We start from the raw sequence: 18,660 nt of genomic DNA, 5'->3' as shown, positions 1-18,660 counted from the left end.
ACTTATATATGTACAAAATAAGGGTTGATACGATGAAGGGATGGAATATGACTGTAAAGATGAAAATTATAAAAAATTTTATAAAAGGAATTGATAAGATAATAAGTTGTTTGAAAAAAGAAGGAAGAGGATTTAAAAAAATAAAAAGGAGAGAATGTGATCAGGCCGGAGACTAGAACCAAGCCATACACTAGAGATTTAGGGTGTATTTTGATCTGTTAGAAGAAACAGTATCTCAAAATTTTAAAGAAAGACAACTTATATATATATGCCAAAAATAAGGGTAAGTACTATGAAGGGATAGCATATGACTCTAAAAATGAAAAATAAAAATGTTTTTTTAAAAAAGGGATTGATAAGATGTTGGTTGAAAAAGGGAAATAGAAAAATTCAACAACAAAAAAAAGACAGTTAAAAAAAAATTAACTTTGAAAGACTAAAGAATCATGGTAAAAAAAGCCATGGATTCTATGTGCAGTATTCCCCTAGCTTTGGAGTTCTGCCGTTCTCATTGATCATTAAACTTGGTCTTGGATGGCGGTTCTTGCTGATCTTCTGGGGGAGGGGCCTGTTGCCGTGGTTCCCAAATGCCTTTGCCGGAGGCGGAAATGCCCCGCCCTTGCTGGGTCCGGGCCAAGTAATCTGCTCGGGTTTGCTCTTGGGAGCTTTTGTTCCCTGCAAGCTTTCCATACGGCTTTGGAGGACGAGAGTGAAAATGGCGGCCTCCCAACCTCTGCCCCAGAGGAGCCGGAACTCGGGGTCCCGCTCCTCAGTGCACCCCCAGAGAAAAGCGGTCAGTTACTCCCGTCTCCCCGGTCTCCGGCCGCACTCCGTGCTCACCCGGCCTGTGACAGAGCTTTTCTATCTTTGGCACACAACCCCGTTTGGAATCTCCAAATCCAGCAGATTCCTGAGGTGCGGTCCAGCGCCGCTCCTCCCCAGGGAGGAAGGGGAGTCTCCCCAGCTCTGCTGCTTGTTGGGTCCCTGCTGGAGGAGCAGTGGCCCGACTGGGCCGCGGATCACAGTTTATGGCAACCCTGAGCTGAGAGCCCGCTCCTCGGCTCTGTCTCTGCAGCTGGCTTCCCCGCTCCGATACCTGGGAGCTCTGCCGCACTCAGGCACCCCCGTCATTCTGTGACCCCGAGGGTCCTGAGACCACACTGTCCTGTGAGGGTTCCACCCCCCGCTTAGCCACTGGAGCGATGTCCCTCAGCGGAGCCGACTTCTAAAAGTTCCGATTTTGTGCTCCGCGGCTCTGTCACTTGCCAGAAGCACCCTCTTCCCCCGCCGTCTATCCTCCCGAATATCCGATTCATTTCTCCACACGTCCTACCTTCCAGAAAGCGGTGGCTTTTCTGTTCAGAGAGTTGTTGCTATTCTTTTCTTCAATCTCCTGTTGTGTTCGTAGGTGTCCAGAATGGTTTGATCCCTACCCAGCTGAATTCCTGAGACCAGACGAAATCCAGGTCTCCTACTCCTCCGCTGTCTTGCTCCTTCCATATACATTTTAGAACGTGTTTGTCAATTATCACACACAAAAGTCTACAGGGATTTTAATTGGGAATGCATGGATCTATAGATTAGTTGTAAGACAATTAACATTTATAAAATTAAGTCTTTCAATGCATGAAGCAGCCTATCTCTCTCTATTTACAAAGGTCTTCAGTGATTTCTTGGAGCAACGTTTTATATAAAGTTTCAATGTATAAGTTTTGCACACACTGTTTTTGGTTGAATTTATCACCAACTATGCCATGGTTTTTCAATGCTATTGTAAATTTTTTTTAATTTCAAACTATTTATTACTAGGAGCACGTATGATTTTTATCTATTAACCTTGTATCTCATGACTTTTCTAAACTCACTTATTAATATTAGTAGCTTTTTGCAGATTCCATAGGATTTTCTACATAAACTGTCATGTCATCTTAAAAAAAAAAAAGAGTTTTGCTTCTCTGTTTCCATCTTAAAGCCTTTCATTTCTTTTTCTTATCTTGTTGCCCAGGTTAAAAGCTCTAGTATGATGTTTAATAGAAGTGATGAGAGTGGACATCTTTGCCTTCTTCATAATCAGATTGGGAAAGCAATGCATCTTTCACCATTGAGAGTGATTTTTGTAGAAGTACTTTGTCACGTTGAGGAAGTTTCTTTCTCTTCCTAGTGTGTTGAGAGTTTTGATCATATAGATGTTGATTATTCTGAAATACTTTTACTGTAACTATTGAGGTGTTCATATGGATTTTCTTTCTTTTCTTTTTTTTTTTAATCTTCCACTGCATTAAACTGACCTTGCATTCCTGGGAGAAACTCCATGTAGTTACAACGTCTTAGCTAATGCGTCACATTTTATCTATTACTGGATTTAGTTTGCTGAAATTTGCTGAGGACTTTTGTATCTATACTTTCAAAGGACATCAGCGGGTAGTGTTCTTTGACTGTAGAGGATTTTTATGGTTGTGGCATTGGAGAAATGCTCGCCTCCTCCTGTCTAGAACCCTATCCCACAAATCCTGGCAGGCCTGGCATCTACACCCCAATGTCAGTCTCCTCAAGTCAGCGAGGCCAGCAGACCCCGTTCCAGTCGTCTTCCTGTGCCTTGTCCTGGAACCTATCTCCATGCACTAATCTTGAGCATACGGAGGGCTCACTTCATTCATCTCCCTCCCCTCAAGGATTCCAGCTCCTCATTGCCTGTTGTTTAATGTCTAAAAATGTCATTTCACATATTTTGACCAGTTTCCCACGTGCTTGATGTGGGAAGTTACATCTAGTCTCTCTTACTAGTTCATGGCCAGAAACAGAAATCCTGAATTCTGGCCGAGACACAAGGAAAGATCTGCCATAAGTTTAACCTGGTTTTCCTCAGGTTTCAAAAAAGGGACAGAAGGAAGGCCTTTAGACATTACTGTGTGAGAATACGGTACCTCGAATTGCATAGCCATTCTGTGGCCACCAGGGCTGACCCACTGAGGAAAGCAAATAGAAATAGGCAGAGTCTGGGTCCTTGATGATGTTGCTGGGTTACTGAATTAAACGACCTGGAGCCAGCTACTTCCAGATCGCTTGTCCTGTGAGATCCATTTCTGAAAATCATTGAAACAAATTTTAGTTGTCTTTTCTGTTACATGCAGTCAAAATCATCCTGATTGACACGTTCTTTTAAATATATGTATTGCTAGATTTTTACCAGCCTGGTTCCTTTAGGTGGTTTGGTGATTTTGATTTTTTTTTTTAATACTGAACCGAATAAGGATCTACTGAGTGAGACACTGTGCCAAGAATTGCAAGAGGTGCAGAAATAATTATGACCTGATCCCCACCTTCAAGGCATTTATTTCCTTGTACAGGAAAAAGTAAAGTAAAAAGTAGGATCTACACTAAAGGAACACTAAAGGAACAGAATACATGTCATAAAAGGAGAAAAAAAAAATAAAGGAAGTGGTTCATAAACCTTTTGAGTGAATAGTTAAACGAATCCAGTTGAGTTTTCAGGATTGTCTGCATGGATCAAAATGTTAGGTGACATTAATTGACCTAACTTCTAACAAGGCTCCTCCTGTGTTATCTGGCACATTCTATTAAATACTGTGCATATTTAAATTTAATGAGGGAACAAAATGAAACAAAAGAGCAAAGTCTCCTCAAGTAATAAGTATAGTCATAATAATAATATATTTTCACTTCAAATATTTGCTTAATAATAGATTGAAATATCTATATAGATAAAGGTGGATATCTAGCTATCATCTATCATCTATCTCTCTATCTATATACAGAGAGAGAGAAAGGGAGGGAGAGAGGGAAAGAGAGAGAGAGATCTGGTTCAAATATGTTTCCTTCTGCTGGTCCTTTTTTTTTTTTCAATTGATGGAAAAATCCTCAAGAGATCCTTCACTTTTTGGAAGCAAGTATACACATCTTTATTTCAGAAGATATTACTGTTACCCTATTGTTTCCTAAATTAGGTATGGTCAAGCATGTAATGAATTCCTTTTTTGGAAAAAAATCTGCTTAACAAATATGCAGGAGCTGGACTTTGCTTATCCAGAGAACCTATGTGTAACAATGCTGCTTTTTGTCCCACTTATGTGTACAACCAGTCGAAACATGTCTATGGATGTGTGTTAGATGATGTGGAGAATGTGACAGGAAAATAAGCAGAGTCAAAAGCTAAATGGGACTATCTCTGAACACCTCAGGGCAAGGAGAAAGAGTAACTAATAGCCATGAAACCCAGGGGGCCCTGGATTGAGACACAAGAAGGCCTGGTCCTGGCCAAAAGGGGCGATTCAGGCAGTAATGCCACAGGGCACACGGAAGTAGATGGCCTTGAAAGATCATCTCCGACACACAGACAAGTAAACTGCAAGGAGCGGGACAATCTCTGTCCTACATTTTTTTTTTTTTTTTTTTTTTTTGAGGGGAGAAGACAAACAGTTGACAACAGTGTACTTGCCAAAGATGCTCTCATTCTCTGATATGATTTACATTCCAAATACCTAGAAGGACGGTCTGCCTTTGGAAACAGCAAAGAGGAATGAAAATGCAGGATCGGTCGTCCCTCACTTCTACAGTCTTCACACTGCCCTATTCTTCCTTGGAAAAGTGTCAACACCAGGCCATCTGAGCCCAGTTCAAGTACGTGCTCAGTAATGTCAACAAAGATATTCACATTTTTATGTAGTGCTTTGCAAATTACAAAGTTTTCCCCATATGCACTATCTCTTTGAAGCCACAACAAACCCATTTGACATCATCGTCTTTATTTGGTAGATGAGAAAGCAGAGTCTTAGTGGAATCCCACCAGTGTATGCTCTTTGGACGGTAAGATCATTGTATTAGTTTTCTATTGCTGTGTAACTCATTATCATAAACTTCACAGCTTAAAACAACACTCATTTAAGTCACAGTTCTGTAGGTCAGAAGTCTTAACGGGTTCCAGTGGATTCTCTGCTTAGGGTCCCAAAGGCTGTAATTGAGGTGCTGGCCAGGCTGGGCTACTCTTTGGAAACTCTGGGCAGGGGGTGGAATCCACTCCCAGGCTCATTCAGTCATTGGCAGAATTCAGGTTTATGTGGCTGCAGGGCTGAGGTACCCTTTTCCATGCTGGACATTGGCTTGGGGTCGCTTTCAGGGCCAGAAGCCGCTCTCTGGTATTCACACATAGTCTCTTCCATTTTCAAGCCAGCAACTGTGCACCGTTTTCATGCTGCAGAGCCCTCTGATTTCCCCTTCTATGTCCAGCTTGAGGAAACTCTACTTTATTTTTAATTTTTTTAAAGATTTTTTATTTATTTGCGAGAGAGAGAAAGAGAGAGATGGGGAAGGGCAGAGGGAGAGGGAGGGAGAAAATCACCAGCAAACTCCTTGCTGAGCCAGGAACCCGTCATGGGGCTCGATCCCACGACCCTGAGATCATGACCTGAGCCATAATCAAGAGTCAGAGGCTCAACTGACCGAGTCACCCAGATGCCCTGAAACTCTACTTTCAAGAACTTGTGTGATTAGATTAGGCTCATGCAGGTAATCTCTCTATGGTGATATGACATTATTATCACAGGAATAATATTTCATCATATTTATTTTTCCACCAGCAGGAACAACGGTCATTGAGGATTATTCTTAGAACTCTGCCTGCCACAAGGATGAGCACGCTCAGATTGGGATGAGAAAGAGGAAGAGAGAATTGACCAGTACTTGAGGACACCTAGGTTTGGATTAGCTTGCTGATGGAATAAGCAGAGAGATTATAGAGGAGAATTAGCAGAAGAGAAGGCCAAGTAAAAGAGAGAGTGAGAGAGAGGAGAGAGAGCAAGAGCTAGCTGGGTCTTCCCTAAATAATTTTGACAGCTCAATCCCACATAAGTATAGGCCCTTTTAATGCCCATTGTCTCTACTGACCAACAAATGTGACCTCACCAACGCCTTCACCTATGGGATTAGCATTTCCTGTTCTTCGAGGAAAGGGGTAGACAGACAGGTGGATGGAGAGGAAAAAATGCTCCTTTTCCCTTAAGGGAGGAACCCAAACTTTAGAAAATAAAGGAGCTTCTTCTGTAGACCTTTTCACCTGGAAATGTATCTTTATGTTCAGGATCCTCTAGAAATGGGCTTGCAATTTGCATTTCTTCAAAAGCCATTGTTTGTCTATGCTCCCACGAATGGACATGTAGATTGTTTCCAAGACTTACATCTTAGAAGAGTCTATGATGAACATCCCTAAACACTGTATTTACAGACTTTTCCAAATACAAGTTACTCAGGGGTAATCGATACCTGAAATTTAAATGTTTGCAAGGAAATGCTAACCAGGAACAAATTTCTCATTATTCTAATATTTCTCATTATATGTCAATACCAGATACCTAACTGCTTACTAAAAATAAAACTAAAAGACAGTAAAATGACTGCATTAAATAATAAAGTGCAGTGGTACCCAGAAGTAGGCCAAACTTTAGAGCTTAAGGGCACCATCCTCCATAAGACTGCCCTCACTCCCCATACCCGCCAGGTTCCTCAAGTTTGAAAACAACCCAAATGTCCACTGATGGATGGATGCATAAACAATATGTGGTCTCTACATACAGGGGGACCTTTCTGAGACTTAAAAAGGAAGGAAATCCTGACACATGCCACAACATGGATGAACCTCGAAGATACTATGCTAAGGGAAGTCCCAGCCAGACACAGAAGGACAAATATTACCTGGATCTATTTCTACCAAGTACGTTGAGGAGTCAGATTCATAGAGGCAGAAAGTTGAATGGAGGTTCCTAGGGGCTGGAGGAGGAAGGAAGGGAAGGCTTGCCCTTGTTTCTTCTCAGGGCCTCCCCTGTGTCCTTCCGTCCCTCTGCCTGCAATCTCTTGCCCCCAAGGGCCCGTGCGTCTGCAGCGCTCCTGTGGTTTTCAGGTGCCCTGGTGCTCACCGTACTTTTAGTGGCCTCCAAACTATATCTGAACAATGCCACTGTTGCCCTTTCTTCTCAGAGTCAGTGTAAGTAGAAAGCAGTTCCCCCAGAGGCTCCCTGAGAAACCTGAACTTTGCAAACAAGTACAACTCTCTTCCTTCTTTCCTGAGGGAGGAAGGACACAGGAACCAGGAAGCTCCCCTCCAAGTGTGTTGCCCTCTGCTGGGCAGGGAATTGGGCAGGGGCAATCAAAAAAAATCCCACAGAGTTTCCTGCTGTTTTGAGTGTGCTTTTTCTTCACTGGGTATTTGGTTCTAGTTTTTGGGTGAACATTCACTTTCAAATGAGTTGGGTAAATGCCTGGGCCCATGACGGTTGAGTTGTATGGGAGGAGCATGTCTAGCATTTTTTTTAAAAGATTTTTTTATTTATTTTAGAGAGAGAGAGAGAGAGTGAGAGAGCATATACAAGTGGGGGAGGGGCAGAGGGAGCGAGAGGGGAAGCCGACTCCCCGCTGAGGCGGAGAACCCAACACAGGGTTTGATCTCAGGACCTGAGGACCCTGAGATTGTGACCTGAGCCAAAACCAAGAGTCAGATGCTTAACCAACTGAGCCACCCAGGCGCCCTGAGCATGTCTAGCATTTGAAGAAACTGCCAAACTGTCTTCCATAGTGATCGTGCCATTTTGCCTTCCCTAAGGAAGGATTCAGAGTTCTTGTTGCTCTGCATCTTTGGCAGTTTTGTGGATTTTAGCCATTCTAATAGGAATGTTGTGATAGCTCGTTGTTGTTTTGTGTTTCCCTAATGATGAGTGATGTTGAGCATCCTTTCGTATGCTTATTTGCTATCTGTGTATTTCCTTATGTGGTCCATTGAGTTACTTGACTCTTGATTGATATTTTCCTTAGTTTTAGAAAATTCTCAGATGTTATTTCCTTGAATATTTCTTCTCTCCCAGTCTCTCTCTTCTCCATCTAGAAATCTAATTACACATTATTTTAGATCACTTGACTATGTCCCCATGTTTCTCATGCTTTATTCTGTTATTTCTACTCTTGTTTCTTGTTATGTTTCAGTTTAGATATTTTCTGCTTACCTTTCTGCAAGTTTGAAGACTCCTATCATTTGTTATGTCCAGTTGCTTATTAATCTTACCCAATGAGTTATTCATTGCAGTTTTTTTAGTTCTAAAGTGCCCACTTAATTTTTTATAAATCTGGATTCTCTGTTGAGGATTTTCAATTTTGACCATAATTGTCTCTGTTTAGAAGAAATGTATTTACCTGTATTAGACTCTAGGCACCTCTGGTTTCAGATGTTTCCAGGTTGAGATATGTTGCCCGTTCCTTGCAGGGCTCTCCCTCCCAGTGGAACCTGTCTCCCAGGCAAAGTGAGACCGTGGGAGAGTTTGCTCTGCCTTTCCTGCTCAGCCCTCTAGCCTCACATGCCACCCTCACACTCAGGAAATGGAAAATCTGCCATTCATTGTGTTCTCTCCAGGTCTACATCTGTCAAGCCAACTCAAAGGGCCATAAACACTGCTTCATTTCCTTTCCCTCAGTAAGTCCCTCTGCCTTGGCCAATCCTGTGCCCAGACTTAACAATGCACCCTGTTAAGAAAATGTGACAATCTCAGCCTACACAGATGGGGTTCTTTGCTCTTTAGAACGTAGTTCCATTCATTTTGTCTTTTATATTTATAGTTCTCCACTGTCTGGAACCAGACTGACTGGGTTGGAATGTGACTCTCCCACTTGTCTGTGTGAGCTCTGCAAATCATTTTATTTTTCTGTGCCTTGGGGTCTTCATCCAGAAAATGAATATAATAACAGTACCTGCTTCACATGGTGGTGGTGGTGAGTGTACATAAAGGATTTAGAGCTGTGCAAAGCTCTCTACATGTTAATCATGATGATGATGGTACAGGCCTCTCTTAGCTTTGAGAGGCCACGCTGAAAGACTTCCATGAAGATGCTGCTCCCTAACTGGAGCTCTGAAACCCTCACTGTGGCTCCAAAGAGTTACAGCATTTCAACCCCCACATATAAGCCTTATCCATCAGGCTAGCTACCTGGCCCCCTACACCACTGCTCTCCACCACCACACTCAGGTGCTGAGTATGTGTTCCTTCTACACTCTAGTCTCCATCAAAGCCCACTCAGCCCATCAGACAATTTTGTCCCAGTTTGAGCTCCAATGATGGGTAAGTTCAAGTACTTTGGCCAGGTGGCTCTGTGGCCACTTTGCAAATACGGGGGTGCAAATGTTTTTCCTGGAGACAGAATGCTGGCCAACCTCACTCTTTTAGAAGCTGTACTACAAAATTGGAAATCGGAGGAAAATGGGAGTAGAGGAAGGTCCTACTCATCTAAGATGCTCTGTTACAAAAGAATGTGGTTACTCGGTCTATGAATCTTGCTGGGGGCATTCAGCATTTCAACAACTTGCACAACATTCTGGAAAGGCATAGATACTAGAAATCATCCAAGCAGGTTTCTTCTGAAGGAGCCTGTAGCTCTCCAGTGATTAGGGCGATTGGTCTGGGCTGACATGAGTTCATGTATGGACAGCACTTGGCACAGTGACGGGCGCATGGTAAGAGTGAGCTCAGTGCTGCTTACTGTTGTCTACCATCATCATTCCTTATCTGGACACGGTGGGAAGGCACACCAACCTCACCACACACTCAGTCCTGCTGCCAAGGTGCCTAGGTTTTCAGGCCTGTGTCAGACACCAGTCATGTGTCTGACACCAGTCATGTGTTCCCCATCCTAGGGGAACACATTTTCAGTCTCTAACCACGGGAGTCATTAAGGGCAGTTCACCCATATTCCATTTCTTCTTCTTCAGGGGTACGGTAGGATTATGATTCCTTATATCCTTGATGTGGGCAATGAAACATGGCAGAATTTACTGTCTCACTTCCAGGTGGATGTTTGAAGAGGCCATGCATGAGTTGCTAGATCTGCTCATCCCCGCTGTGGTGATTGTGAACCTATGTGTTGAGATGGAAACTCCAGCAGCCAGAACCCTGAGAGATGGCAGTGAGCTGAGCCCCAGGTGACCTGTTCTGGACAGGCAGTGTGGATGGAAACAAACCCTTATTGTGGTATGTCACTAAGACTTGGGGATCGTTTGTCCCTGCCTTGAATGCCATGCCTCCCAACCAGGCTTGAAATAAATACGGCAGCAGCCCATACACACACCTGGGATTGGGGAAAGGTGGAAACTCTTTGTTGTTCTTTGCATGTCTGCCTACCTTCTACAACTGTTAGCTCCTAGGAAGGAGCAAGTATATATTTTTACCTGACCATCCAATGAACATTTAAAAAAATAAATAAACCAAAGGAGAAAATGGAGGAGGAACAGATTTAAGAAGAAAATGAATTTGGTTTGGGCATGTTGAGTTTTAGGTGCCTGCAGGTCATCTAGGGGATGAATGATAGGCATCTGGAAATGTGGATTTGCAAGTAAGACGTGAGATCGGGGAGGAGATGCAGATATATGTCGTCAAGCTAGACCCAACAGTTAGTCATGGGGCTTGAGGGGCAAGGACTGAGGAAAGTCCCCAAGGGGGTACCTGTAGTCAAGGAGAGGAGGGAGGAACAGGAGTGAGCCTGCCATTGCGATGGCAGAGGTAATGTTTACCAATACCTCAACATTTAAAAATCAAAAGTAAGAAGTTTCTCACCTACCAAAAAACAGATTTTTGAATGTTCTCGACAGTTGTATAAACTCAAGCTTCCCTCCCTGAAATTTCTTAGAGTACCCATGTGTGAAACAGGTTCTCTAAAATATCGGAGTGTGCACAAATGACTCTGAACGTCCCATACTGCATCCCATGAGGGCAGGGTTGTGCCCACGCTGACCCCCCGGTGTGTCCAGGGCCCAGTGCCATGGTAGGCAACTGGTAATATTTGTCAAATGATAAAATGTTGTTGGAGCTAAAGATATTGTTTCCTCCTTTCACTCATTCAAAGTTTTAAATTGAAGGCATTATAGCCGTGCAAAAAGTATTTTCTCATTCAAATTTTATCCTAGCCTGGAATAAATTATATCAAACACCTACAAAATGGAGTTTTTGATGTGAACCAGGACTTGGCTCTTCGTGTTCCAGACCACCAACTGTTTGCTCAGAGTGCCACTAGATGGCGCTGCTTATCCATACAGCGGGACTATCTGTTCTTGGATGCGCTGGTTTCCAAACATCCTATTCAAAAGTGACAAGTGTGAATTCCTATAGGGAATCATACAGTGATTCTGCCATTTCATTTGTCTTTGTAAATACTCTGACTATCACTAACCAAACAACACTAACTCCGGATTATGTGTAGCACGCTTAGAACATGCTCAACCATCCATCAAATTCCATCCCTTCCTTGAGTCCTTCTAAGGATTCCAGGAAAACAGTAGGAACAAAAGGGCTCCTCTTCCCTCCAATAGCAGACACCTAGAATTTCCTTCTCTGCCTTCTTTCCCATCTACCTCCTTCTTCCTCACAGCCCTATTGTTCTAAAGTAGCCAGAACCCTTGATCTCTCATTTCAGGGACCTCTCCTTTTCTTTGGCTACCTGCCAGACCATACTTGCTAACCCCTGCCCTAACTCTGGAAGCCATCATCAGAGGCCTGGTGCTGGAGTTCAGCTCCTTCTCTTTACCACATTGGAGGAAGGTGTTCCTACCCTCTCAAACCTTCTTTCAGAAAACATTGTTTGGCCAGTTGCCAAATGCAGTGTTTTACAACTAGACCAGGGATTAAATGGGTTTTGAGGAGCTTGTGGAGACTACAGCCACCAATCCCAATAATCCTCTCATCTAAGGAGCCCCAAATCTATAGGGAATGATTAACAGTTACAAAGGGACCACACCTAGTTAAGGAGGATTACATGTTGAGTGCTACAATGGAGCTCTGGAGAAAATACAGTGGAGCAGAGGCGGTTCCTTCTTCCTGATAGCCTAAGGCTGAAGGAGGTCCTACAGAGGAAGTGATTTTGAGCTTGAAATACAAAGAGTTTACTCAGCTGAGGGGGTAGGGAGGCACGGAGAGGCCCACAGAGACCATCATGTGCCCCCGACTGAGAAGTTCACAAAGCTTGAGCATAGAGTGAGTGGGACACTGGCCGACCATAAGCCTGGAAGGGAGAGCTGAGCGTAGACCGTGAGGGACCATGGATGCCCCACTGATACTTAGACTTGAAACATGAAGCTGTGAGGAGCCAGCAAAGGTTTTCCAGGTCTGTAATGGGTTGAACTGTGTCTCCCCAAAAAGAAACGAAGTCTGAACCTCAGTGAATGCGACCTTATTGGGAACAAAGGTCATTGCAGGTGTGATTGGTTACGGTAAAATGAGGTCATACTGAGGCAGCGCAGCCCCTAAGGCAACATGGTTGGTGTCCTCATAAGAGAAGAGACGGGCGCACAGGAGAATGCCATGTGACCACAGAGGCAGAGACTGGAGTTATGTAGCCGGGAGCCAAGGGACACCAAAGATGTCAGCCTCAACTACTGGAGCTTCAAGACTAGGGCCTCCTACACAAACCTTCCAACACCTTGATTTTGGACTTCTGGCCTCCAGAACTATGAGACAATCCATTTCTGTTGTTTTAAGCCCCCCAGTCTGTGGTGCTTTGTTACAGGAGCCCTAGGAAAGTAATACGAGGTCCTTCCCTGCCCCTGCCTTGTCCCGCTGGAGCCACCTGAGCCTGGCCTGGAAGGTACACCCTGGCCCTCCCCTTGTTGGGCCCTTGCCACCCATGCTTCAAGGACTGACTCAAAGCCTACCTCGTCATTGCCCCCTCCAGAGAGCAGTGGTGTGGGATGTCCCTGGCTGGGCGGGCATGTACCTGAAGAACCCACAAGCCGGGGAGGCCCTTGATACCGCACAAGCAGCTCCTTTCAGCCTTCCGTCTCCATCCTAACTCCTCGCACCTGCCCCGGGGCATTACGGAACCTGCGTCAGGCCTGAGCCCTGGGAAGCTCCGACTGGACGAGTGAAGTGCCTTTTGAGTCATGAGGGTCTGGACTTTGCAAGGTCTGAAAATGAGACGGTTCTAATCCTTGAAAGTGATAGGCTTAAGTGAAGGCTTAAGGCATCTTTCGGGCCTTGGAAATAGAGATCAAACTGTACAGGTGTAGAGACGGTGGGGGGCGAAAAATACCTTGTTCCTCACAAGGTCAGCTCATCCAATAAACCAGGTAAACACATAGAGTGTTCTCTCCCTACTGATTTGATTATCTTCAGTTTTTGAAGAGCTGGCATTTTAAATGATCCTAATGACACCGAATCTATCTTAATTATAAACTTTCCACTCAGGAACACAGACTTGTCTGTGGAAGAATTTTCTAAATTTCTTAATTAACCTGCAGTGACTTTATTTTGCCGGAGATTGTGCTTTAAAACCATTAGGAGGTATACTCCACAATGCAATCCCAGAATAGTTAAAAACAACAGCAACAACAAAAAAATTACACCATAAAGCAAAAAACCTATAGCAATAAACTGCTCATTGATGAAAGGTCAGAAAGATTAAGAAAACAGGCGACAACTAGATTAAGAATGTAAAGCTCCAAGGTTGCAGAGATTAACGTTCATATTCGGCACACATCATTTCCAATTTAATGTTTGAAGATAAATTGTATTTTTTTAACATGCTTCAAATCTAATTGTTGATGATGAGGATTTTATAAGTGAGCTTTAATTCATCAATATGTGGCTTTTTACTATCTGCTTTATATTTCAAAGAAAGTGGTTAATCCTTCCTCTACACAGAAACTGTATCTCGAGTCTAATAGAATTGAGCCGAGATGTAATTGGGAGGAAATTCATCATTTCCCCAGCTTCCCTTTATGCCTTTGTGCCTTCCAACATAGAAGGACGTCCCTGGAGATGAATGGAACTCAGGTTCCTCACTCAGGCCCCTTGTAAGGCCGCAGAGGGACTCTACAATATCTCCACATGGCCATAAATGGCATAGCTGGTGGACAGGATTAAGATGCAGTGGGTCAAAGCATCTTATCTTTTCATTCCAACTTGTCCTTTCCAGAACTTTCTTTGGGTCAGGTGGTACTGGGGAGGCTGTGAGCATTTTGGGACCCAACTAAGGCAGAGTGGAGCTGTTCTGGGTTCAGGGGATGTAAGTGTGAGGTATTGGAAGAACCTCTGCCTCAGGCTGGTTCTTGGTAGGCACCGCCCCTCAGGCACTGTCCCTGGGTGCTGGGGTGCCTGATGCCCACACAGCCTGCCTTGTTGAGCTTGGGGGATGCCCCAGTGCCCTGGCATCGTCAGCCCCCACCTCCTACACACACACACACACACACACACACACACACACACACAAAGTCAAGCCTCTCTCCACCAGCACGTCTCCTAGGCACACCTCCTCCAGACCCCGATGGGACATCTCATTGCTCTGCACCAAGCCCTTGACAAGCCTCTTGGGCAGACTGCCTGGATCCTTGTCTGGAACTGCCACCACAGCCATACTAATCTGGAGATTACCCCCGTTAATGCTTTCCTGTACATGCTTTTCTGGAACTCTCCCTCAGAGGGGCAGGGGTGGGTGGTGGGTAGAGAGCAACAGTGCCTTTCTTTGCTTTCTGAGCTTCCCTGACAGAGGAAATTAGATGTCTTTTTGCTTCTTTCTAGATGTCTCTCTACCAGCTCCCCTTGGAATAAAGTGTAGCTCTCCCCCTACCTCATGTAATGAGGGCTGACATTTATTAAGTGCTCACTGGACAATGTATATTAACTCATTTAACCTTCACAGATATTTTATCAGGTGATTTAATATCATCCCCTTTCTGTGGATGAAGAAACCCAGGCACAGTAGCCCAGCCCACCTCCCACTGTCCTCCCGACTCACAAACCCAGGGGACTGCTCTAAGTGGTGCAGGCTCCCTCCTGGTTCTGTGCTAAGACAGAGCTGAGGAATTTGGAAACTCCTCTCTCAAGACAGTAGTCTGGCTTTCAAGCCTCTAATTTTGCTGGAGAATGAGACCCACCCTCTAGAGACTTTGTGGGTAGGAAGGGAAGGTGCATATAAGTTCTTGGGGGAAATTAAAGCATCAGCTTAATATTTCCCAGGTTCAGAAAGCTTTGGGGGAAAAGATAAAGCCAAGTTGCCTTTTGGAATATTGCATTATTTTAAAGGATAAAATCTTTTGGAACCCCGATCAGTTTTGGGCAAATCCTGTTGACATACTACTGTAGCTAATCAGGCTCTGAGTTCTTTGATACTCTGGTTAAGGGGGGGGAGGGCTCTTAGAAATCATTCAACTAACATGCAATATTGAGATCGGCATCCCACCACTGGCCCCAAACAAGAGGGGGGCTTAGGTGTGCAATGCCCAGGAGGCAGGATCCTGGGACCCTCCCTGACACTTAGCTTCTTGGAACAACTGACAGTGGATTGTGTGTGTGTGTGTGTGTGTGTGTGTGTGTGTGTGATGGCTGAGTTTTTACCACTAAAGTTTCACTCTTTGGGTCAAAAAGAAAATGAAATGGTAACACAACAGGGGCCCTTCAGGGTACTTATTAGACCATTGGCAGCCTGAGGCCTGGAGAAGTGCAGCTTTGTAGGTGGCCCTGTGAGGTGACTTCAGATTTGGGGAATGTGGGCTGAGTGAACTGCTGCCATACAGAGTCCTGGGGCGGGGGGGGCAGGAGCGGGGAGCCTGGGAGGGGGCACCCGTGCCGATGGGTGCACTGGTGCAAGAAACTCCCTCATTCTCTTAAGGGAAATTATTATTATTATTATTATTATTATTATTATTATTATTATTAAAGATTTTATTTGAGAGAGAGAGCACGAGTTGGGGGGGTGGGGCAGAGGGAGAGGGAGAAGCAGGCTCCCCACTGAGCAGGGAGCCCGATGCGGGGCTCGATCCCAGACCCTGGGATCATGACCTGAGCTGAAGGCTGATGCTTAACCGACTGAGCCACCCAGGCGTCCCAGGAAATTATTATTATTTTTTTAAATAAGATAGCCTTTTACTGTTACAAAGATACACACACACACACGTGTTATTATTTATATATATGTATTAGAATGTTTATATATATTTCTAATACATATATATATATATATTAGAAAACACAGAAATAAGGAATAAATAGGCAGAAATAAGGAAATAAAATGCCAAGTTTACACCAATCCAGGTTCCTACTGTTAATGCTCTAGAGGGTATCCTTTCTACGGACATTGATTTTTTACCCACATGAGCTGGTTCTGTCCATGCCATTTTGTGAACTGCTCTTTTCAATGAACAGTCACTACCTCTCCAGGGACTTTCACCTTGTCCACTACCTTTCTGTATGCCAACTTCCCAAGTAAACCTAAATGTCCCTCATAGCCAATTTCTCCTGACCCAGGCCCGATCTGAGCATGCTCACTGCACCCGGTTCTGATGTTCCTTAGCTCTCTTTTAACTTAGAATATGGAGTGGCTCTGTCAGGGGTCCTGTTATTCAACAGGATGTGTCTGGGGGGGTCACTCCACGGAGATACTTCGCTCCCCACCCTCGGCGTTTCCACACTGGCAGTGTGATCTGAAGGCTTGGTAAACTCAAATGAGCCAGTTGGGCTAAAACACATGGGTCCCAACCTGAGCCCGTGACCCCAAACCTCTGCGTGGCCCCCTTACTGACTACGGCCTGGCTCCTATACGTGTGTTCTCTGTCTTGAATTTTTTCCTTTAGAAAAATGTTTTTTTCAGGTGAGAAAAATGAGAGATCTAAAAATCTGTTTAGGCCACCCATGAGGGGTTTGCAGCCTGGATGCAAATTTCTGATCTGCTACCCTCTCACATGATAGGATACAAATCACTTCGCATTTCAGAGACTTATTTTTCATCAGCAGTTAAATGACAATGGCAATACTGATCTCTCACATGAAAGGGACGTTTTGAAACCAAAGCAGGGTAGAAGTTGTTATGAAAATGATTCATACGATTAAAGTTTCTGTACAAACAAAAGCTCTTGGCAATTGGTGGGATGTTGTAAAAATAAGGAAAGAGAGGAAATGCAAGCATGTTCTTATTCGTGGTGCCAGTTTGGGTTTTTCTGCTTCCTAATAATAAAGGAGGAAACTTAGGGGTCGGTATATATTTGGGGGTCTACCCTCCCCACCTCACCCCTGCACCACCAGGGGAGAGGGGGACAGAAGGAAGGGCAGGGCTTACAGCAATGGTTTATAATCTTGAATGCGACGGGGGAGGAGGAGGAGGAAAGGAAGAAGAGCAATGTTTTGTTTTAAGATCTGTTGCTATATTTTAGCACTGAATCAATACATTCTTTGGCCTTTCCTGACGGTCCGTGTATCCAGGCAGAGCTAAAACAAGGAAGGTCCCGGATCAACCGAATCCTGCTGAATAAAGTGAAAACCCCTCTCCTATGGGAAATGACTTCCAAGTTCATCACCAGGCAGCCGTTACAGAGACCAAGGAACAGAAAGGCTCCCTGGCTACACGGGGCTAACACCGGTTTTACACTCAGGACAAAGAGCAGGGAGAAAACAGAGAGGGGTAGGGGAGCACCCCGAGGCTGGGCGCAAGTGGGGTGGAGAGCCAGCCACCCAACCCCTGCCCCCTTGCTCCCATCACCCCACTGCTCCCTTTTCTGGGGGGGGGGCGTTGTGGGTCGTGTGGTTCTGGGGCCGGAGCAGAGTTGGGAGCCAAGCCGCACTTGCTGCTTGACGGAGACACAGGCAAAGCCGCTTGGGCAGAGGGCCGTGGAGACCTGTGGGCCCAATACACCTCCTGACCACGGAGCCTCCTGATGCAAAAGGAGCCTTGGGAATGACAGTGCCCACCTGGCTCTCGGCCTCTCCGTGCTCTGCTTTGAACACACAGGCCTGCAATGCTTCATGTCTACCCATGCCTCCTAAGCCGCTTGCTTCCACGTTCAGCCTCATCCGTCTTTGCTTGTTTCTCTTATTTTCTGTAGCTGAACTGAGGATCTTTAAATCATACAGCAAAGATGCTTACGACTCTGACTCCTAGACTGGATTTAAGCTCAGCCAGATTCATATGCCCCCTCTTACTCCTCCCCACTCCGTATCTCCCCTCCCCACCCCTCCCAGGTCCACATCCTGCCCCTCTGAAGCCCACCCAGACCACAGGCCCTCCCACCAGGCCCCCTTTGGTCCCGTCTGCTGAAAGTCCCCTTTCCTTTATTCCTTTGCAGGGAGTGCTCACCAGTACCTCCCGTGGGTCACAGCTGCTGCCTTAAAGAAGGATAGCCAGTGTGGAGGAAGGCTGCCCACAGCAAAGACAGAGACTCTCCGAGCTCTGACCTCTTACCAGAGCTGCCTGTATTCCTCCTCACTCCCTACTGAGCGGGGCCTTGCTGGCTGCGTTTAACCCAGGTGGGAACGGAGCTGGGGAGACACTGATGGTATCAATCAGTGAACTAAAGATGCTGAACTAATGAATCTTCTCTCTGCTTCGGGCAATCCTTTCCTAAAACGTCCCTACTAGGGGCGCCTGGGTGGCTCAGTCGTTAAGCATCTGCCTTCGGCTCAGGTCATGATCCCGGGGTCCTGGGATCGAGCCCCACATCGGGCTCCCTGCTCGGCGGGAAGCCTGCGTCTCCCTCTCCCACTCCCCCTGCTTGTGTTCCCTCTCTCGCTGTGTCTCTCTGTCAAATAAATAAATAAAACCTTAAAAAAAAAAAACACTTTTGGAAGATTATAAAAATCTGCCTGGGAAACATTTCTTATGGTAGGAGGAACTGTTGCTGGCCCACCTGACAGC

General features: G+C 45.2%; 1 long non-coding RNA gene across 1 annotated transcript; it reads left to right on the top strand.

Annotated features, from left to right (window-relative positions):
• Positions 1 to 738: 738 nt before the first annotated feature.
• LOC113912266 lies at positions 739 to 18,317 on the top strand. The gene is made up of 3 exons (XR_003516765.2): positions 739 to 793; positions 9,839 to 10,019; positions 18,092 to 18,317. It is a non-coding gene; the product is annotated as an uncharacterized LOC113912266 (long non-coding RNA).
• The last annotated feature ends 343 nt before the right edge of the window (positions 18,318 to 18,660 follow it).

Source organism: Zalophus californianus, chromosome 14, assembly GCF_009762305.2.
Source record: "Zalophus californianus isolate mZalCal1 chromosome 14, mZalCal1.pri.v2, whole genome shotgun sequence".
NCBI lineage: Eukaryota > Metazoa > Chordata > Mammalia > Carnivora > Otariidae > Zalophus > Zalophus californianus.
Note: the sequence above shows the minus strand (reverse complement) of the source record. Positions and strands in the feature narration are given on the sequence as shown.